Source organism: Haliotis asinina, chromosome 1 (assembly GCF_037392515.1).
Source record: "Haliotis asinina isolate JCU_RB_2024 chromosome 1, JCU_Hal_asi_v2, whole genome shotgun sequence".
In the NCBI taxonomy this organism is placed as follows: domain Eukaryota; kingdom Metazoa; phylum Mollusca; class Gastropoda; order Lepetellida; family Haliotidae; genus Haliotis; species Haliotis asinina.
In genome coordinates this window covers 62,641,651-62,663,478 of record NC_090280.1, presented here as the reverse complement: position 1 = coordinate 62,663,478, position 21,828 = coordinate 62,641,651, and the positions used below count along the sequence as shown (strand labels likewise).

Sequence of the window (21,828 nt, the reverse complement as noted above, 5' to 3'; positions counted from 1 at the left end):
TAGGTGATATCGCAGAGTGCGACTTCGAGTTGACCTGACGTGTTATCGATCGCGTGCGTCAGCTGAACGGCCTCACCGCTCGTTATTCCTGGAAGTGTTATGTACATATTATAATATATGAATTATAAATTATAATATGGATTTAGCACACTTGAAAATCGTGGTGAATGCAGATGGTACGGGGTTTAAAACAACCTTTATTGATATCTTTGAAAAGTATGTCGTGTCCGTTAATAACGCGCAGGCGGTGGTAAACTGGAATCAAAACCCAATGCAGTTTTGGCAGAACCAACTCAACTTTGCTGTGTGGTGTGCGACGACAGGGTCGGGTGTGACACCAGACTATGGTATAGACGAACTGAGTAAGGCGGTTGTTTTGTTTCATATTTATTATCAAACGAGACGAATATTGAAGGAAATAAGTGCTCCTCTTCCCCAAGATAAAGCGTGGAGTATGACGAATAACCCCTATGATAGACGCGCTTATGAACGTATTTGTGGGGAGTTTGAGATTCCAACGAATAAAGACTTTCGCCTTCCTGGTGTGAACCATGGTCTCGGTATAGTTCTCGTGTACTTCTACAGGTCCGGAAAATATTATGCCGGTTCTAAAGATGGTTCATACAACCCAAACCGGCATACATTTACAGGCCCCACAACGAATGAAAAGATCCATGTCAGCTGTATAAAACAAACCAATCCTGATGCAGCCACAGCCTGGACTAAAATGATCTCAAAAACATCGAAAGGATTCACTCGTGCTGGTACAATACGCTTGAACGACTCGATTCGAACGTACGTGTGGGCGCTGTTGGGTGCGCAGTCGATGACGCGTTCTAACATCCTCGGTAAGGGAACTGCTTACGACGCTCAGACACAATTCGTTTCCAACGTTGAGGATGCTATCAATTCTCCAGTTGATCTCCCGCGGGCCATCGACCGTTACCAAAACGTGTTAGAATACGCCAGATCGAAAGTCAATTACGTGTTCGGCGTGGGGTTGTACATGGCTCCGAGTGATATGCAACTGAGAATAAAAAAAGTGGTGGGTTATAACAACAAAATAGTCATAGCCACGGCGGACCAAAAGTTGGGTATCAACCCCGATATTAACACCCCACATATCCCACATACCCAACCACGTGAAACGGGTATAGTTGCGCCACCTCCGGAGCCTAAAGTTCATGTGGAGGTACCCCCGGGGGGTGGGGGGGTTTCCACCACCTATCAGCAGCATATTGATAATAAAACAGCCTTAGTGGTTGGTGGGGTAACTTTGGGACTTATTTGGTTAAAGATTTCTTAGCCGCTACGTACACCAGACCCGCCACGGCGACGATGGCTGCCCACAGGTTTTGACTGAGCCACATGGCAGTTTTAGACAGAGCGCTCAACAACCACGAGACGATGCTACCCAGGATGCCGGGAAGGGCTTCGGCGGCTTTACCAGCCAGTTTAGCTAGGCCTTCCCCGAGTTTTTTGATCCAGTCTTTAACACCACCACCACCGCTGGGAGTTTCCCCGCCGGCACTTGGGGGTGTGGGGGCACCCCCCACCAGTGACACCACCAGGGTTGATATGATTAAACCCAATGCAGTCAGAATGCTGGCGATGGTGATCCCTTGCTCCCGGAATAATATCCGAATCCTGTTGGCTAAAGTTGTATCTTCGTTCAGTATTCTATCGATTGTTTCCCGAATGCGACTGATCTGGGATCGAAGATGTTCACGATTCGAGGAAGCGGCTTCCAATCGTGTACGTCTCTCGTCTTCTAAATCGCGTAGTCGTTCATTGATACGATTCTTCATATCATCGTCGTCAGTTTCGGTGAGTTTGGTTTTTTCCCTAGCGATGTGCTCGTCGATTTCGTTCAGTTTCCCCATGTTGTTCACGAGTTCTCCACGCACGCGTTTCACGGCTTCGTCTAAGCCGTACAGTTCCCTTACCGGAAAGTCAAACCCCGGTAACGGTTTGTCCCAGTAGGTGCTCAACAGTTTTTCTATGCTGTCCGAGGCTTCTGTAGCACGCTCTGGCGTCATTTCATCTATAGTGGTGAGGTGGGATCTGGTAGCTTGCAGATCTTCTTTAACGGTCTTAGGTATTGCACCACCGTAATCAGGCATGTTTAGATGTTCAATGATAAATTCAACACCACCATTGCGGCTGGCTAGAGTTGACAAGGCCAGTGGTTTTTTATTGATCTTGTTAAAGAGGTCAACCTTTGGGGCAGACTTAAGACGTAGAACACCCTTTTTATCAATAAAAAAATTCTTATGGTATATACCCTGTGGTTCAACGTAGTTTTTATCACTTTTTAATCCTTCGTAATAATCATTTACCGTTGTTTCTAAAAGTTGTTGGCTCAATGGTGAACTAGTAAATGAGGTCTCCTGCACATCGGATGCCTGGGCACTAGCGCCCGGCATCTCATCCATAGGTATGTCTTCATCCATTAGTATTTAAATATATTTTATTTATATATAACAATGTACGGTAGAAAATTAGATCCTTTCAGAAAATTGAGAGAGCCATTAGGTGCCAGAGCCGTGCGACAGTCGGTGACCATCACCAACAATCCCAGCAAGATAGACCAGAACCAAACTCTGCTGGTTAGATTTCCAAACCTTGGTGAGAATGACCTCATTGTACCAGGCACTGTTCGACTGGCGTTCAATATCACGTTGACCTCCGACAACGACAAACGCGAGCTAGTGCGGAACGTGGGTCGAGCTATCATCAAGAAAACGACCGTCAAGATCAGCGGTAACGAGGTGCTGAGCATCGACGACAGCGACGTGTTTCACTGCTACAAGGATCTCTGGAAAAGCGAGAGAGAACGAGTCAATGATGTGTACCAGGGTATCAGTAAATCAACCCGAGCGCGTATAGGGTACGTCTTCACGACAGACCAGCAAGACAAGCTATCGGACGGTGAAAAGGCCATCGCTCTAGCATACGGAAATCGATTCTGCGTGCCGCTCGACTTCGAGTTGCTCACGGGACACGCGCCGTTTTACCAGGCCGCGCTGGGTGATAGGCTCGAATACGAGCTCACGTTTAACGACTATAGCAAAGTAGTGCGTACGCCGAACGGTGATGAGGCCAGTTATGCCATAGACAACATCTCTCTGGAGTTCGACATGGTCACTAGCCCGGAGCTGGCCAGGCAGGTTCGAAGCCAGTACTCTGGGAAGATGGCTATCCTGTACGATCGCGTACTGAGGCATAGATCAGTCGTGCGAGATAAGAGCGACACTGTGTGGAATATCAACCTGAACGTGCCGGCGCGATCGATGAAAGGTATCCTGGTCGTCCCCGTGGAGGATTATGATCCATTCCGGAGGGACAGCGAGAAGTTTTTCAACCCCGAGATTGAAAAGGTGGAAGTTACCATCGAGGGCGTGCCCAACCAGCTGTTCAGTCATGGTATGAGGCCACACCAGCAGTGGGATGAGATAAAAAAGCTACCAGTGGGGGATTACATAACAAAGGACCTGGACCTCGGCTCCGTGCAGATCGGTGAATACCTGACCACCAAGTATGCCCTATGGTTGGACATGCGATCCACGGATGATGATAAACTGCACGGTAGCGGGCGCCGTATAGATAACGGCAGCGAAGGGATAACCATCCAGATTAATAAGAAGGCTCAAACCGCTGGTAAGTTGAAATTATATCTGTACGTTATTATGGACGCGCAACTTAATATAGACAATGGGAGATTCGTGCAAGCCATCTACTAGTGGGGGGTACCCCCCCAATAAACTACCAACCTCTGGGGGGTGTGGGGGTCTCCCCCTCCCCACTGACCCACACTGCGCTATCATATGCGGGCAGACTGGCTGTGGGAAGACCGTTTTCGTGTTGGATATGTTGGAGGGTTACTACAAGGATGTGTTCGATAACATCGTTATCATGTGCCCTACTCTGAGCATGAATAAAACATACGCGCGACCTTGGGTGATGACGGACCCGGACGTACACAAAATCGACCCTGGAACACGCCTGCAGGACTGGTTGAAAGCTCTTCACGAGAAATTTAAAGGGGAACCGACGCTGTTTATACTGGACGACTGCAGCGCTAATCGCGAGATAACAAAAAAGAGAGACATGCTATCGTACCTGGCCTTCTCCGGCCGGCATGCAAATCACAGCGTCTGGGTGCTAACGCAGAAGTTCAACTCGGTGTTGAAAGACCTCAGGGAGCAGACGCGATGGGTGGCCTTATTTCACTGCAAGGACAGGGATTCGTTCGAGGAGAGTTTGAGAGAGAACGATGTGATGAGTAAATTAGAACGGGAACGGGTGAAGAAACAGCTCGCTGAAACTAAACACGCTAAGCTCGTACTAAAAACCGACCAACCCGTGGCTTATATAGTATGCTAAGCAAAGTTAAGCTAAAGCTAAGCAAAGCTAAGCTAAAGCTAAGCAAAGCTAAGCTAAAGCTAAGCAAAGTTAAGCATATAGCTATGATATTCGAAGTGTTTGTCGTGTGCAACTTAACCTTCATTTCTCTGTGTTTTGTCTGTATCGGGTATTATATAGTTAAAACTAAATCTTACTTGTTATATTATAAGATGGAGTGTGAGGAATTGCTCGAACAATTGTCGCCCGCAGGTCCCACTGATGACAAGCGAGAGAAACTGGTGGCGTTGGCTGTTGGCGGCAAAGCCAAACATTACTTTGGAGACTACACCCCGGATAAAATTCACAAAATGTCAGCCGAAGAAATCGATAAGCTGTACGCTAGATACGAGTCCCGGCTCGGAGCAGAAATGACAAAGACAATAGGATCGGCTATGACCCAGATATACACCGGTATTGTATCACAATTCCTTCCCATTCCACCAGAGCGCCGACTTTACCTGTGGGAGGACCTCGAGAAAGACCCTTTTATCGAACACGCCGTGAGCTCTATCAGCTGCGGGCTGTACCACAAATATGGTATGTTGTTGGCTCCAGTGACGGCGGCGATTATCACGGCAAAACATTGCCAATTTGAGAGAAAGAATAATAATAATAGTATAGATGGATGCTGTACAGGAGGAGACCCCAGTGGATTCACAGGAACCAGTGACGGTGGAGACCCCAGTGGTGGTACCCCCCACAGTAACCAGACAGAAGAATCCTAAGAGAGTAGCTGCCGGTAAAAAACGGTGGTGTAACCAACATAAAGTGACCAATCCAACCCGACTGTTGTTGGCTGTAGGTGTAACTGCTGCCGTGGTTATAACATGGTTATACACCTCCCACAGTGAGCCACAACCCAACAGTGAGGTAACCCCCAACAGTGGGGGTATGGGGGTATCCCCCATGGTAGACCCGCATATCATGTTATAATTTTAATATTTTATATCATATACATAATGTCTGAGGGGAAAACGTTCGTCAACGACGCATACCACGCCACAGTGGTAGCCAGTCTAGCAGTAGGGTACGCTCGGTTGACTAAAATGGTGCTTAAACAACCAACTATCAAGCTAGATTTCAACCTGCAGGATATGGGTATGCTCATAATGAACCTTGGTATGGCGATGGCCACAAAAGACATCCTAGTAAAACAAGGAATAATACCTGATAATATAATGAAATAAATATAGGATGGCCACGATAGCTATGATGGTTGGTGGGGCGTTAGTGAATGGCCTGGCATTTTCCGGGAGTAATTTCCTCTTCTCGAAACTACGAGATGATCACGCGGCTGAAATACAGGAAGAAAGGAAGCGACACGATCTCGCTACTGAGAAATTACAAAGAGCACAGGCCGAGTACGCTAAAAAACGCCTCCAGAGGCTCGATTTCATTAACGAACAACTCCAGCGTGAAAACCATGCCGTTCAAACATTCAAAGATGTCGATGAAGCAATGAAAGAATACTACCTACTAACTGGTAAACGATTGGAAGCGCTCAATAAACCCACACTCGCTCAGTACTACACACCATCCAAGGGACAAATGAATCGTGAACTGGGCTTCATAGTGTTGGGTATAGCAGCTACTGCGTTGGTTGCTAAGCAATTAAACTAAAATACCTATATAAGTAAACATGAGACCCGCTCCATACCGATGCGAATACATACTTATGGGGAAGACCGAGGCCTGTGGTAGGAAATGCAGGAATCAGGGGTTCTGTTGTTTCCATATGGGAAGTCCTAACTACACGTGTTCTGTGTGTGGTATCGGGGTTAAAGGACACTACTGTTTATGTAAAGCTCACGGAGCGAACGTAGTCAGACATCAACTCATATACGAGAATAAAAAAGGCTACATAAAAGAACGTAGGCGACTGCTCAAGATAGACTCCAATTAGAGATTATACACACCTACGTATAGCTATGTCTGTGGAAAACATATTCAAATATGAACTGGCCTTATGGGGCAGCTTCAGATTTAAGATAATAGTGGACGTGGTATGGATTAAAGAGGGTGTTAAGTATACTCACCCCTTCGAATGGGAGCGGGATATCGCGTCTCAATACCATATAGAACGTTTTTCGAGTATAAGTGAATACAAGGAATACTATAACCAAGGTGAGTACTGGATTGAAACAGCCACACTATATATTTTACCAGGTACGTGGGACGATTTGACAGAATGTCTAGAATTGTACCCAGCCACCAGAAAATATTTTTTAAGAGTTACTGCCGACCAATTAGACATTGATTCTCTTAGGTGTAAACACTATGGCTACTGTGCGCGAGCTCAAGCGGGCCGCAAAGCAGAGAGGTGTTATCGGGTATTCTAGAATGCGGAAGCCAGCATTGTTGAGATTACTAGGTTTAGAAATCCCTCCTACGGTAAAACAGTTAAAAGCTCAAGCGAAACAACTTGGATACACGGGTTATTCAAAACTGGGGAAAGCCGGGTTAACCACATTGTTATCACATACCCCTGTAGCAAAACCTCCCACTGTAAAACAACTGAAAGCCGAGGCACACGATTTGGGTTTAGGTGGGTATTCTCGTATGAGAAAACCACAGCTTGTAGAATTATTACGACAGAATAGAGCTATTGACCTACAGTTTGTGCGCACTGAGCACGCCGTGGGCAATTATTTGAGAGGTTGGCGCATGCACATTGATAGAAACATAGACATTACAGATATTAAGCCTCTGATAGCTGATAAGGTCAACCAGGAACTAAATAATCTAGGAAGTATCAAGTTTCAGATCACAGTGAAAATGTCACTCGATAAGCAGGTTGGGAGTACCACTGAGTATGTTCAACCTTACTTCCGAGGCAAACAAGAGGTCGTCACACATGCAGAGACCATTGACACATCAATCGATAATAGTTTTCAGCAGATACGAGAATACCTAGAACGCTACACACACATGGGGTCCGGGTGGGCTGTAGATAAAATCGATAACGTCTATCTAGACATAGCTAAATACGTGCCGTTCAGAGGTGGGTCATACCTAGCCTTGCCTCCCTACTATAAGAACAAACAAGCCATAGTAAACGTTAAGAATAGAGGAAACGATTGCTTGAGGTTATCTATCAGGTCAGCCTTATTTCCAGCTGCCACTAATCCGAACAGGCCTTCTAATTATCCACAGGACGATGGGCTCAACTGGGATGGTATAGATGAACCCACCCCAATATCCCAGATCACTAAAGTAGAAAAACAGAATAATCTGGCTATAAATGTCTTTGGACACGAAGGTAATACAACAATAATACACAGGGTCAGCCCGGTGAAGGATTGTCAAGTTATTAATTTATTCATGATTCAAAAAGGTGAAACGTATCACTACACGTGGATAAAACATCTCAGCCGGTTGTTGCACGACCAGTCGAAACACGTTGGGGAAAAACACTTTTGTGTACGATGCCTACACTGTTTCAGTCGGGCTGATTTATTAGAATCCCACCTGGAGGATTGCCAAGGTGTTGGGCAGACGGCCATACGAGTCGACATGCCTAAGGAAGGTGAAAATATCCTAAAATTCAGTAACCACAAGAACCAAATGTCTGTGCCTTATATTATATACGCCGACTTCGAAGCCTTAATTGTAGGGGAATCATCCACTAGTGGGAGTTTCACACACAAAACACAAGAGCATAAAGCCTGTTCGTTTGGATACATTGTCGTCCGTTGTGACGGGGAAACGAAAGCTCCGGTAGTGTATAGGGGTCCTGACGCGGCTGAAAGGTTTCTAAAGTGCTTGCAGGAGGAAGAAAAAATTATTAGGAATGCATTGTATAAAATCGCTCCAATGCGTATGACCAGAGCCGACAAGCTAGCTCACGCCAGTAGCACTAACTGTCACGTGTGCGACTCACCACTTAACGGTGATTCGGTGAGAGATCACTGCCACATAACTGGTAAGTATAGAGGCGCCGCTCACAACGCGTGCAACCTCAAGCTTAAAATCAATCCTAAGACAATAAACATCCCCGTTGTCTTTCACAACTTGAGAGGATACGACTCTCACTTGATCATGCAGGCCATCGCGAAAATCGATGGTAATATATCATGCATCCCAAACAACATGGAGAGATACATCTCCTTCAGCTTAAACGGACTTAGGTTCATTGACTCGTTTCAATTCCTCCTGTCGTCACTCGACAGTCTGGTCAAGGCCAACAATACCTTCCCTATCACAGATCGATACACAGACGCCGAGACTAGACACCTGCTCATGAGGAAGGGCGTATACCCATATGAGTACATGGATAGTTGGGCTAAGTTCACCGAGACCAGACTACCTCCTATCGACTGCTTTTATAGCAAGCTGAATGAGGCGTCAGTCTCACGAGACGATTACTCGCACGCGATTAACGTATGGAATAAACTGGGTTGTAAGAACCTGGGCGATTATCACGACCTGTACTTGAGGACAGATGTACTGCTGTTAGCCGACGTGTTTGAAACGTTCAGGCGGACCTGTTTAAAGCAGTATAAACTCGACCCCGCATGGTATTACACCAGCCCAGGTCTGTCGTGGGACGCCTTGCTTAGAAAGACCGGAGTTAATTTGGAATTGCTCACAGATTACGACATGCACCTATTCATTGAGAAGGGCTTGCGAGGTGGGATTTCCATGGCATCCAAACGATACGCTAAAGCAAATAATCAATACGTGAAAGGTTACGATCCTAACAAACCAACCAATCACATTCTATACCTCGACGCAAACAACCTGTACGGCTGGGCCATGAGCCAGTATCTACCTACAGGGGGATTCGAATGGGTACCAAACGTTGATGTTATGAGCATTGCACCAGATTCGAACAAAGGGTATATCCTCGAAGTTGACTTAGAGTATCCCAAGGCATTACACACATCGCACAACAGCTATCCCCTTGCACCCGAACGTATGAAGGTTAACACAGACTGGATGTCTGAGTACCAACATAACTTGTCAGGTGGTCGTGTGGCGGACGTTGAGAAACTCGTGCCTAACTTAATGAATAAGACCAAGTACATAGTTCACTATCGCAACCTACAGCTGTACCTGTCGTTGGGTATGAGGCTGACCAAAATACACAGGGTGCTCATGTTCAACCAGAGCCCATGGATGGAGCCCTACATCAGAATGAACACAGACCTACGAAAAAAAGCCACCAGTGATTTCGAGAAAAATCTCTACAAGCTCATGAACAACTCGGTGTTTGGTAAGACTATGGAGAACCTGAGGAAACGCGTAACCGTGAAACTGGTTAGATCTAGTGAGGAAGACAAGCTCAGGAAATTGATAGCCAGTCCGGCATTCAACCGTAATAAAATATTCACAGACGACCTAGTTGCCATACACATGAAGAAAAGCCACATAAAATTCAACCGACCTGTTTACGTTGGGATGAGTATCCTCGATTTATCCAAACACCTGATGTACGACTTTTACTACAACGAGCTCAAGAAACAGTACGGCGACAGGTGCGAAGTGCTGTACACTGACACGGATTCCCTGCTGATGGAGATTCGAACCGAGGACGTGTACGAGGATATGAAAAAACACATCGATTTATACGACACCAGCGACTATCCTAAGACCCATACCATGCACAGCACGGTAAATAAAAAGGTCCTAGGTAAGATGAAGGACGAGTGTGCTGGCACGCCAATAGCTGAGTACATAGGTTTGAGGCCTAAGATGTACTCCATATTGAAAGCCGACAATAGTGAGATCCGAAAAGCTAAAGGGGTTAAGAAGTATGTGGTGAAACAACACATCAAACACGCCAGATTCAAGGAGGCCCTGTTCAAGACCCGTACCTTTAGGCATAAGATGAACACGCTTAGAAGTGATGGACATAAGATATACGGACTGACTATAAACAAGACGTCCCTATCGCCTATGGACACGAAACGTTGGATAGCTATTGATGGTATAAACACATACGCGTATGGACATGAAAAAATTTGAGGCTATTTATTACAGCCCGCGTGGATATTGGAAAGGAGCTAGCGCAGTAGATAAGCTAGCTAAAATGGCACGAGTATCACCAGAGAAAGCCAAAGCGTGGCTTGAAAAACAAGCCCTGTGGCAGATCTATTTGCCGGCGCCACGCTACGTACCTAGAAGGAGTTTCGGAATTAACATACCTAATAGCATTCACCAGGCAGACCTACTGTTCCTACCTCATGATAAGAGGTACAAGTATGCCTTAACCGTAGTGGACGTAGCCAGTCGTTACAAGGAAGCCGAACCCTTGACCACGAAAGATTCGGCCAAAGTAGCCAAAGGATTAGAACGCATATACAAACACAGCCCGCTGACTTGGCCAACAGAGCTGCAAGTTGATCCAGGACGGGAGTTCATGGGTGCCGTTTCACAACTGCTAGCCAAACACGATACAAAGGTCAGACGTGGCACGGCCGGAGCCCATCGCAGCCAAGCTATAGTTGAGAGATTTAATAGGACTTTGGCTGAGCGCTTGTTCGGCCATCAATATGCTAGGGAAATGACAACCACTGGAAAACGATCGACTGAATGGGTAGCGAGGTTACCCGAGGTGGTGTCGGCAATCAACCATGAAGTAACCCGGCTCACTGGTAAGAAACCGGCAGACGCTATCAAACTAAAATCAGTGTTAGCAGAGTCGTCTGCTCCATTGCGTGGAAAGGAGAAACAGATACCAGATAGGGCCTTAGTTAGGTATCTATACCAGCCGGGGGAACATGAGGGCGATAGCCGTAAGCGAGCCACCGATCCTATATGGTCGATCAAAACTTACAACATAGATAAAGTGGATATGAAAGCCGACGAACCTAACTTATACTACTTGAGGGATGGGCCGGGTAGGGGGTTTGTAAGAGAAGAATTATTGATCGTACCGTACGGCACAGTGTTACCGCCTGCCAAGTCACGGTAAACGTGATGGCGTGGTTTTGTAGTAGGGGCAATAGTAGCAAGAGCTAAGGGTCCCACCAAAGCCTCATTTAGTAAATGAGGCTTTTTAGAGGGGTTTTTGAAAAGTGTTTTCGGACTATCATTCCCTATACTACTACTGGTCAGCACAAGAATATACGTTCAGTGGTCTGCAAAGCAATTTCAAATGAAAACACAGCCTTCATTTGGACACAAGACAATTGGCTGGCTCTATATGCAGTTCGTTTGAAACGACAGGTTTGCTCGTCGGCCGGAATAGCTCAGTTGGGAGAGCGTTAGACTGAAGATCTAAAGGCCCCCGGTTCAATCCCGGGTTCCGGCACAGAGTGCAGGACTCTGGCGGCTGACCATATTTTTTGGGTAGTCAGTCTAGGAATTTATTCATCTCTGACCACTTGTCAAAAGTCATCCACCTGCCGGAGCATATGCAAACTATTTTACATGAGAATATATTCATGAGCCCCTTTTCAGTGGAGATTCTAGACGTTCATGGAAATGTAGTTGAAACTTCCCTGTCACTTTTGACTTGTCCTGTCTGACGAATGACTGGTCAACACAAGAATATACGTTCAGTGGTCTGCAAAGCAATTTCAAATGAAAACACAGCCTTCATTTGGACACAAGACAATTGGCTGGCTCTATATACAGTTCGTTTGAAACGACAGGTTTGCTCGTCGGCCGGAATAGCTCAGTTGGGAGAGCGTTAGACTGAAGATCTAAAGGCCCCCGGTTCAATCCTGGGTTCCGGCACAGAGTGCAGGACTCTGGCGGCTGACCATATTTTTTGGGTAGTCAGTCTAGGAATTTATTCATCTCTGACCACTTGTCAAAAGTCATCCACCTGCCGGAGCATATGCAAACTATTTTACATGAGAATATATTCATGAGCCCCTTTTCAGTGGAGATTCTAGACGTTCATGGAAATGTAGTTGAAACTTCCCTGTCACTTTTGACTTGTCCTGTCTGACGAATGACTGGTCAACACAAGAATATACGTTCAGTGGTCTGCAAAGCAATTTCAAATGAAAACACAGCCTTCATTTGGACACAAGACAATTGGCTGGCTCTATATACAGTTCGTTTGAAACGACAGGTTTGCTCGTCGGCCGGAATCGCTCAGTTGGGAGAGCGTTAGACTGAAGATCTAAAGGCCCCCGGTTCAATCCCGGGTTCCGGCACAGAGTGCAGGACTCTGGCGGCTGACCATATTTTTTGGGTAGTCAGTCTAGGAATTTATTCATCTCTGACCACTTGTCAAAAGTCATCCACCTGCCGGAGCATATGCAAACTATTTTACATGAGAATATATTCATGAGCCCCTTTTCAGTGGAGATTCTAGACGTTCATGGAAATGTAGTTGAAACTTCCCTGTCACTTTTGACTTGTCCTGTCTGACGAATGACTGGTCAACACAAGAATATACGTTCAGTGGTCTGCAAAGCAATTTCAAATGAAAACACAGCCTTCATTTGGACACAAGACAATTGGCTGGCTCTGTATGCAGTTCGTTTGAAACGACAGGTTTGCTCGTCGGCCGGAATAGCTCAGTTGGGAGAGCGTTAGACTGAAGATCTAAAGGCCCCCGGTTCAATCCCGGGTTCCGGCACAGAGTGCAGGACTCTGGCGGCTGACCCTATTTTTTGGGTAGTCAGTCTAGGAATTTATTCATCTCTGACCACTTGTCAAAAGTCATCCACCTGCCGGAGCATATGCAAACTATTTTACTTGAGAATATATTCATGAGCCCCTTTTCAGTGGAGATTCTAGACGTTCATGGAAATGTAGTTGAAACTTCCCTGTCACTTTTGACTTGTCCTGTCTGACGAATGACTGGTCAGCACAAGAATATACGTTCAGTGGTCTGCAAAGCAATTTCAAATGAAAACACAGCCTTCATTTGGACACAAGACAATTGGCTGGCTCTATATACAGTTCGTTTGAAACGACAGGTTTGCTCGTCGGCCGGAATAGCTCAGTTGGGAGAGCGTTAGACTGAAGATCTAAAGGCCCCCGGTTCAATCCCGGGTTCCGGCACAGAGTGCAGGACTCTGGCGGCTGACCATATTTTTTGGGTAGTCAGTCTAGGAATTTATTCATCTCTGACCACTTGTCAAAAGTCATCCACCTGCCGGAGCATATGCAAACTATTTTACATGAGAATATATTCATGAGCCCCTTTTCAGTGGAGATTCTAGACGTTCATGGAAATGTAGTTGAAACTTCCCTGTCACTTTTGACTTGTCCTGTCTGACGAATGACTGGTCAACACAAGAATATACGTTCAGTGGTCTGCAAAGCAATTTCAAATGAAAACACAGCCTTCATTTGGACACAAGACAATTGGCTGGCTCTATATACAGTTCGTTTGAAACGACAGGTTTGCTCGTCGGCCGGAATAGCTCAGTTCGGAGGGCGTTAGACTGAAGATCTAAAGGCCCCCGGTTCAATCCTGGGTTCCGGCACAGAGTGCAGGACTCTGGCGGCTGACCATATTTTTTGGGTAGTCAGTCTAGGAATTTATTCATCTCTGACCACTTGTCAAAAGTCATCCACCTGCCGGAGCATATGCAAACTATTTTACATGAGAATATATTCATGAGCCCCTTTTCAGTGGAGATTCTAGACGTTCATGGAAATGTAGTTGAAACTTCCCTGTCACTTTTGACTTGTCCTGTCTGACGAATGACTGGTCAGCACAAGAATATACGTTCAGTGGTCTGCAAAGCAATTTCAAATGAAAACACAGCCTTCATTTGGACACAAGACAATTGGCTGGCTCTGTATGCAGTTCGTTTGAAACGATAGGTTTGCTCGTCGGCCGGAATAGCTCAGTTGGGAGAGCGTTAGACTGAAGATCTAAAGGCCCCCGGTTCAATCCCGGGTTCCGGCACAGAGTGCAGGACTCTGGCGGCTGACCATATTTTTTGGGTAGTCAGTCTAGGAATTTATTCATCTCTGACCACTTGTCAAAAGTCATCCACCTGCCGGAGCATATGCAAACTATTTTACATGAGAATATATTCATGAGCCCCTTTTCAGTGGAGATTCTAGACGTTCATGGAAATGTAGTTGAAACTTCCCTGTCACTTTTGACTTGTCCTGTCTGACGAATGACTGGTCAACACAAGAATATACGTTCAGTGGTCTGCAAAGCAATTTCAAATGAAAACACAGCCTTCATTTGGACACAAGACAATTGGCTGGCTCTGTATGCAGTTCGTTTGAAACGACAGGTTTGCTCGTCGGCCGGAATAGCTCAGTTGGGAGAGCGTTAGACTGAAGATCTAAAGGCCCCCGGTTCAATCCCGGGTTCCGGCACAGAGTGCAGGACTCTGGCGGCTGACCATATTTTTTGGGTAGTCAGTCTAGGAATTTATTCATCTCTGACCACTTGTCAAAAGTCATCCACCTGCCGGAGCATATGCAAACTATTTTACATGAGAATATATTCATGAGCCCCTTTTCAGTGGAGATTCTAGACGTTCATGGAAATGTAGTTGAAACTTCCCTGTCACTTTTGACTTGTCCTGTCTGACGAATGACTGGTCAACACAAGAATATACGTTCAGTGGTCTGCAAAGCAATTTCAAATGAAAACACAGCCTTCATTTGGACACAAGACAATTGGCTGGCTCTATATACAGTTCGTTTGAAACGACAGGTTTGCTCGTCGGCCGGAATCGCTCAGTTGGGAGAGCGTTAGACTGAAGATCTAAAGGCCCCCGGTTCAATCCCGGGTTCCGGCACAGAGTGCAGGACTCTGGCGGCTGACCATATTTTTTGGGTAGTCAGTCTAGGAATTTATTCATCTCTGACCACTTGTCAAAAGTCATCCACCTGCCGGAGCATATGCAAACTATTTTACATGAGAATATATTCATGAGCCCCTTTTCAGTGGAGATTCTAGACGTTCATGGAAATGTAGTTGAAACTTCCCTGTCACTTTTGACTTGTCCTGTCTGACGAATGACTGGTCAACACAAGAATATACGTTCAGTGGTCTGCAAAGCAATTTCAAATGAAAACACAGCCTTCATTTGGACACAAGACAATTGGCTGGCTCTGTATGCAGTTCGTTTGAAACGACAGGTTTGCTCGTCGGCCGGAATAGCTCAGTTGGGAGAGCGTTAGACTGAAGATCTAAAGGCCCCCGGTTCAATCCCGGGTTCCGGCACAGAGTGCAGGACTCTGGCGGCTGACCCTATTTTTTGGGTAGTCAGTCTAGGAATTTATTCATCTCTGACCACTTGTCAAAAGTCATCCACCTGCCGGAGCATATGCAAACTATTTTACTTGAGAATATATTCATGAGCCCCTTTTCAGTGGAGATTCTAGACGTTCATGGAAATGTAGTTGAAACTTCCCTGTCACTTTTGACTTGTCCTGTCTGACGAATGACTGGTCAGCACAAGAATATACGTTCAGTGGTCTGCAAAGCAATTTCAAATGAAAACACAGCCTTCATTTGGACACAAGACAATTGGCTGGCTCTATATACAGTTCGTTTGAAACGACAGGTTTGCTCGTCGGCCGGAATAGCTCAGTTGGGAGAGCGTTAGACTGAAGATCTAAAGGCCCCCGGTTCAATCCCGGGTTCCGGCACAGAGTGCAGGACTCTGGCGGCTGACCATATTTTTTGGGTAGTCAGTCTAGGAATTTATTCATCTCTGACCACTTGTCAAAAGTCATCCACCTGCCGGAGCATATGCAAACTATTTTACATGAGAATATATTCATGAGCCCCTTTTCAGTGGAGATTCTAGACGTTCATGGAAATGTAGTTGAAACTTCCCTGTCACTTTTGACTTGTCCTGTCTGACGAATGACTGGTCAGCACAAGAATATACGTTCAGTGGTCTGCAAAGCAATTTCAAATGAAAACACAGCCTTCATTTGGACACAAGACAATTGGCTGGCTCTATATACAGTTCGTTTGAAACGACAGGTTTGCTCGTCGGCCGGAATAGCTCAGTTGGGAGGGCGTTAGACTGAAGATCTAAAGGCCCCCGGTTCAATCCTGGGTTCCGGCACAGAGTGCAGGACTCTGGCGGCTGACCATATTTTTTGGGTAGTCAGTCTAGGAATTTATTCATCTCTGACCACTTGTCAAAAGTCATCCACCTGCCGGAGCATATGCAAACTATTTTACATGAGAATATATTCATGAGCCCCTTTTCAGTGGAGATTCTAGACGTTCATGGAAATGTAGTTGAAACTTCCCTGTCACTTTTGACTTGTCCTGTCTGACGAATGACTGGTCAGCACAAGAATATACGTTCAGTGGTCTGCAAAGCAATTTCAAATGAAAACACAGCCTTCATTTGGACACAAGACAATTGGCTGGCTCTGTATGCAGTTCGTTTGAAACGATAGGTTTGCTCGTCGGCCGGAATAGCTCAGTTGGGAGAGCGTTAGACTGAAGATCTAAAGGCCCCCGGTTCAATCCCGGGTTCCGGCACAGAGTGCAGGACTCTGGCGGCTGACCATATTTTTTGGGTAGTCAGTCTAGGAATTTATTCATCTCTGACCACTTGTCAAAAGTCATCCACCTGCCGGAGCATATGCAAACTATTTTACATGAGAATATATTCATGAGCCCCTTTTCAGTGGAGATTCTAGACGTTCATGGAAATGTAGTTGAAACTTCCCTGTCACTTTTGACTTGTCCTGTCTGACGAATGACTGGTCAACACAAGAATATACGTTCAGTGGTCTGCAAAGCAATTTCAAATGAAAACACAGCCTTCATTTGGACACAAGACAATTGGCTGGCTCTGTATGCAGTTCGTTTGAAACGACAGGTTTGCTCGTCGGCCGGAATAGCTCAGTTGGGAGAGCGTTAGACTGAAGATCTAAAGGCCCCCGGTTCAATCCCGGGTTCCGGCACAGAGTGCAGGACTCTGGCGGCTGACCATATTTTTTGGGTAGTCAGTCTAGGGATTTATTCATCTCTGACCACTTGTCAAAAGTCATCCACCTGCCGGAGCATATGCAAACTATTTTACTTGAGAATATATTCATGAGCCCCTTTTCAGTGGAGATTCTAGACGTTCATGGAAATGTAGTTGAAACTTCCCTGTCACTTTTGACTTGTCCTGTCTGACGAATGACTGGTCAGCACAAGAATATACGTTCAGTGGTCTGCAAAGCAATTTCAAATGAAAACACAGCCTTCATTTGGACACAAGACAATTGGCTGGCTCTGTATGCAGTTCGTTTGAAACGATAGGTTTGCTCGTCGGCCGGAATAGCTCAGTTGGGAGAGCGTTAGACTGAAGATCTAAAGGCCCCCGGTTCAATCCCGGGTTCCGGCACAGAGTGCAGGACTCTGGCGGCTGACCATATTTTTTGGGTAGTCAGTCTAGGAATTTATTCATCTCTGACCACTTGTCAAAAGTCATCCACCTGCCGGAGCATATGCAAACTATTTTACATGAGAATATATTCATGAGCCCCTTTTCAGTGGAGATTCTAGACGTTCATGGAAATGTAGTTGAAACTTCCCTGTCACTTTTGACTTGTCCTGTCTGACGAATGACTGGTCAACACAAGAATATACGTTCAGTGGTCTGCAAAGCAATTTCAAATGAAAACACAGCCTTCATTTGGACACAAGACAATTGGCTGGCTCTGTATGCAGTTCGTTTGAAACGACAGGTTTGCTCGTCGGCCGGAATAGCTCAGTTGGGAGAGCGTTAGACTGAAGATCTAAAGGCCCCCGGTTCAATCCCGGGTTCCGGCACAGAGTGCAGGACTCTGGCGGCTGACCATATTTTTTGGGTAGTCAGTCTAGGGATTTATTCATCTCTGACCACTTGTCAAAAGTCATCCACCTGCCGGAGCATATGCAAACTATTTTACTTGAGAATATATTCATGAGCCCCTTTTCAGTGGAGATTCTAGACGTTCATGGAAATGTAGTTGAAACTTCCCTGTCACTTTTGACTTGTCCTGTCTGACGAATGACTGGTCAGCACAAGAATATACGTTCAGTGGTCTGCAAAGCAATTTCAAATGAAAACACAGCCTTCATTTGGACACAAGACAATTGGCTGGCTCTATATACAGTTCGTTTGAAACGACAGGTTTGCTCGTCGGCCGGAATAGCTCAGTTGGGAGAGCGTTAGACTGAAGATCTAAAGGCCCCCGGTTCAATCCCGGGTTCCGGCACAGAGTGCAGGACTCTGGCGGCTGACCATATTTTTTGGGTAGTCAGTCTAGGGATTTATTCATCTCTGACCACTTGTCAAAAGTCATCCACCTGCCGGAGCATATGCAAACTATTTTACATGAGAATATATTCATGAGCCCCTTTTCAGTGGAGATTCTAGACGTTCATGGAAATGTAGTTGAAACTTCCCTGTCACTTTTGACTTGTCCTGTCTGACGAATGACTGGTCAGCACAAGAATATACGTTCAGTGGTCTGCAAAGCAATTTCAAATGAAAACACAGCCTTCATTTGGACACAAGACAATTGGCTGGCTGTGTATGCAGTTCGTTTGAAACGATAGGTTTGCTCGTCGGCCGGAATAGCTCAGTTGGGAGAGCGTTAGACTGAAGATCTAAAGGCCCCCGGTTCAATCCCGGGTTCCGGCACAGAGTGCAGGACTCTGGCGGCTGACCATATTTTTTGGGTAGTCAGTCTAGGAATTTATTCATCTCTGACCACTTGTCAAAAGTCATCCACCTGCCGGAGCATATGCAAACTATTTTACATGAGAATATATTCATGAGCCCCTTTTCAGTGGAGATTCTAGACGTTCATGGAAATGTAGTTGAAACTTCCCTGTCACTTTTGACTTGTCCTGTCTGACGAATGACTGGTCAACACAAGAATATACGTTCAGTGGTCTGCAAAGCAATTTCAAATGAAAACACAGCCTTCATTTGGACACAAGACAATTGGCTGGCTCTGTATGCAGTTCGTTTGAAACGACAGGTTTGCTCGTCGGCCGGAATAGCTCAGTTGGGAGAGCGTTAGACTGAAGATCTAAAGGCCCCCGGTTCAATCCCGGGTTCCGGCACAGAGTGCAGGACTCTGGCGGCTGACCATATTTTTTGGGTAGTCAGTCTAGGGATTTATTCATCTCTGACCACTTGTCAAAAGTCATCCACCTGCCGGAGCATATGCAAACTATTTTACATGAGAATATATTCATGAGCCCCTTTTCAGTGGAGATTCTAGACGTTCATGGAAATGTAGTTGAAACTTCCCTGTCACTTTTGACTTGTCCTGTCTGACGAATGACTGGTCAGCACAAGAATATACGTTCAGTGGTCTGCAAAGCAATTTCAAATGAAAACACAGCCTTCATTTGGACACAAGACAATTGGCTGGCTCTATATACAGTTCGTTTGAAACGACAGGTTTGCTCGTCGGCCGGAATAGCTCAGTTGGGAGAGCGTTAGACTGAAGATCTAAAGGCCCCCGGTTCAATCCCGGGTTCCGGCACAGAGTGCAGGACTCTGGCGGCTGACCATATTTTTTGGGTAGTCAGTCTAGGGATTTATTCATCTCTGACCACTTGTCAAAAGTCATCCACCTGCCGGAGCATATGCAAACTATTTTACATGAGAATATATTCATGAGCCCCTTTTCAGTGGAGATTCTAGACGTTCATGGAAATGTAGTTGAAACTTCCCTGTCACTTTTGACTTGTCCTGTCTGACGAATGACTGGTCAGCACAAGAATATACGTTCAGTGGTCTGCAAAGCAATTTCAAATGAAAACACAGCCTTCATTTGGACACAAGACAATTGGCTGGCTCTATATACAGTTCGTTTGAAACGACAGGTTTGCTCGTCGGCCGGAATAGCTCAGTTGGGAGAGCGTTAGACTGAAGATCTAAAGGCCCCCGGTTCAATCCCGGGTTCCGGCACAGAGTGCAGGACTCTGGCGGCTGACCATATTTTTTGGGTAGTCAGTCTAGGGATTTATTCATCTCTGACCACTTGTCAAAAGTCATCCACCTGCCGGAGCATATGCAAACTATTTTACATGAGAATATATTCATGAGCCCCTTTTCAGTGGAGATTCTAGACGTTCATGGAAATGTAGTTGAAACTTCCCTGTCACTTTTGACTTGTCCTGTCTGACGAATGACTGGTCAGCACAAGAATATACGTTCAGTGGTCTGCAAAGCAATTTCAAATGAAAACACAGCCTTCATTTGGACACAAGACAATTGGCTGGCTCTATATACAGTTCGTTTGAAACGACAGGTTTGCTCGTCGGCCGGAATAGCTCAGTTGGGAGAGCGTTAGACTGAAGATCTAAAGGCCCCCGGTTCAATCCCGGGTTCCGGCACAGAGTGCAGGACTCTGGCGGCTGACCATATTTTTTGGGTAGTCAGTCTAGGGATTTATTCATCTCTGACCACTTGTCAAAAGTCATCCACCTGCCGGAGCATATGCAAACTATTTTACATGAGAATATATTCATGAGCCCCTTTTCAGTGGAGATTCTAGACGTTCATGGAAATGTAGTTGAAACTTCCCTGTCACTTTTGACTTGTCCTGTCTGACGAATGACTGGTCAGCACAAGAATATACGTTCAGTGGTCTGCAAAGCAATTTCAAATGAAAACACAGCCTTCATTTGGACACAAGACAATTGGCTGGCTCTATATACAGTTCGTTTGAAACGACAGGTTTGCTCGTCGGCCGGAATAGCTCAGTTGGGAGAGCGTTAGACTGAAGATCTAAAGGCCCCCGGTTCAATCCTGGGTTCCGGCACAGAGTGCAGGACTCTGGCGGCTGACCATATTTTTTGGGTAGTCAGTCTAGGAATTTATTCATCTCTGACCACTTGTCAAAAGTCATCCACCTGCCGGAGCATATGCAAACTATTTTACATGAGAATATATTCATGATCCCTTTTTCAGTGGAGATTCTAGACGTTCATGGAAATGTAGTTGAAACTTCCCTGTCACTTTTGACTTGTCCTGTCTGACGAATGACTGGTCAACACAAGAATATACGTTCAGTGGTCTGCAAAGCAATTTCAAATGAAAACACTGCCTTCATTTGGACACAAGACAATTGGCTGGCTCTATATACAGTTCGTTTGAAACGACAGGTTTGCTTGTCGGCCGGAATCGCTCAGTTGGGAGAGCGTTAGACTGAAGATCTAAAGGCCCCCGGTTCAATCCCGGGTTCCGGCACAGAGTGCAGGACTCTGGCGGCTGACCATATTTTTTGGGTAGTCAGTCTAGGAATTTATTCATCTCTGACCACTTGTCAAAAGTCATCCACCTGCCGGAGCATATGCAAACTATTTTACATGAGAATATATTCATGAGCCCCTTTTCAGTGGAGATTCTAGACGTTCATGGAAATGTAGTTGAAACTTCCCTGTCACTTTTGACTTGTCCTGTCTGACGAATGACTGGTCAGCACAAGAATATACGTTCAGTGGTCTGCAAAGCAATTTCAAATGAAAACACAGCCTTCATTTGGACACAAGACAATTGGCTGGCTCTATAT

General features: G+C 45.7%; 17 non-coding genes across 17 annotated transcripts; all 17 read left to right on the top strand.

Annotated features, from left to right (window-relative positions):
* The first annotated feature begins 11,589 nt into the window (after nt 1–11,589).
* Trnaf-gaa (transfer RNA phenylalanine (anticodon GAA)) lies at nt 11,590–11,662 on the top strand. The gene has a single exon. It is a non-coding gene; the product is annotated as a tRNA-Phe (tRNA).
* Nucleotides 11,663–12,873: 1,211 nt separating this feature from the next.
* Nucleotides 12,874–12,946, top strand: Trnaf-gaa (transfer RNA phenylalanine (anticodon GAA)). The gene has a single exon. It is a non-coding gene; the product is annotated as a tRNA-Phe (tRNA).
* Nucleotides 12,947–13,301: 355 nt separating this feature from the next.
* On the top strand, nt 13,302–13,374 carry Trnaf-gaa (transfer RNA phenylalanine (anticodon GAA)). Its single transcript has one exon. It is a non-coding gene; the product is annotated as a tRNA-Phe (tRNA).
* Nucleotides 13,375–14,157: 783 nt separating this feature from the next.
* Trnaf-gaa (transfer RNA phenylalanine (anticodon GAA)) lies at nt 14,158–14,230 on the top strand. Its single transcript has one exon. It is a non-coding gene; the product is annotated as a tRNA-Phe (tRNA).
* Nucleotides 14,231–14,585: 355 nt separating this feature from the next.
* Nucleotides 14,586–14,658, top strand: Trnaf-gaa (transfer RNA phenylalanine (anticodon GAA)). The gene has a single exon. It is a non-coding gene; the product is annotated as a tRNA-Phe (tRNA).
* Nucleotides 14,659–15,441: 783 nt separating this feature from the next.
* Trnaf-gaa (transfer RNA phenylalanine (anticodon GAA)) lies at nt 15,442–15,514 on the top strand. Its single transcript has one exon. It is a non-coding gene; the product is annotated as a tRNA-Phe (tRNA).
* Nucleotides 15,515–15,869: 355 nt separating this feature from the next.
* On the top strand, nt 15,870–15,942 carry Trnaf-gaa (transfer RNA phenylalanine (anticodon GAA)). The gene has a single exon. It is a non-coding gene; the product is annotated as a tRNA-Phe (tRNA).
* A 783-nt stretch (nt 15,943–16,725) lies between these two features.
* Nucleotides 16,726–16,798, top strand: Trnaf-gaa (transfer RNA phenylalanine (anticodon GAA)). Its single transcript has one exon. It is a non-coding gene; the product is annotated as a tRNA-Phe (tRNA).
* Nucleotides 16,799–17,153: 355 nt separating this feature from the next.
* Trnaf-gaa (transfer RNA phenylalanine (anticodon GAA)) lies at nt 17,154–17,226 on the top strand. The gene has a single exon. It is a non-coding gene; the product is annotated as a tRNA-Phe (tRNA).
* Nucleotides 17,227–17,581: 355 nt separating this feature from the next.
* Trnaf-gaa (transfer RNA phenylalanine (anticodon GAA)) lies at nt 17,582–17,654 on the top strand. Its single transcript has one exon. It is a non-coding gene; the product is annotated as a tRNA-Phe (tRNA).
* Nucleotides 17,655–18,009: 355 nt separating this feature from the next.
* On the top strand, nt 18,010–18,082 carry Trnaf-gaa (transfer RNA phenylalanine (anticodon GAA)). Its single transcript has one exon. It is a non-coding gene; the product is annotated as a tRNA-Phe (tRNA).
* A 355-nt stretch (nt 18,083–18,437) lies between these two features.
* Trnaf-gaa (transfer RNA phenylalanine (anticodon GAA)) lies at nt 18,438–18,510 on the top strand. Its single transcript has one exon. It is a non-coding gene; the product is annotated as a tRNA-Phe (tRNA).
* Nucleotides 18,511–18,865: 355 nt separating this feature from the next.
* Trnaf-gaa (transfer RNA phenylalanine (anticodon GAA)) lies at nt 18,866–18,938 on the top strand. Its single transcript has one exon. It is a non-coding gene; the product is annotated as a tRNA-Phe (tRNA).
* Nucleotides 18,939–19,293: 355 nt separating this feature from the next.
* Trnaf-gaa (transfer RNA phenylalanine (anticodon GAA)) lies at nt 19,294–19,366 on the top strand. Its single transcript has one exon. It is a non-coding gene; the product is annotated as a tRNA-Phe (tRNA).
* A 355-nt stretch (nt 19,367–19,721) lies between these two features.
* Trnaf-gaa (transfer RNA phenylalanine (anticodon GAA)) lies at nt 19,722–19,794 on the top strand. Its single transcript has one exon. It is a non-coding gene; the product is annotated as a tRNA-Phe (tRNA).
* Nucleotides 19,795–20,149: 355 nt separating this feature from the next.
* Trnaf-gaa (transfer RNA phenylalanine (anticodon GAA)) lies at nt 20,150–20,222 on the top strand. Its single transcript has one exon. It is a non-coding gene; the product is annotated as a tRNA-Phe (tRNA).
* Nucleotides 20,223–20,577: 355 nt separating this feature from the next.
* Trnaf-gaa (transfer RNA phenylalanine (anticodon GAA)) lies at nt 20,578–20,650 on the top strand. The gene has a single exon. It is a non-coding gene; the product is annotated as a tRNA-Phe (tRNA).
* Nucleotides 20,651–21,828: the final 1,178 nt, after the last annotated feature.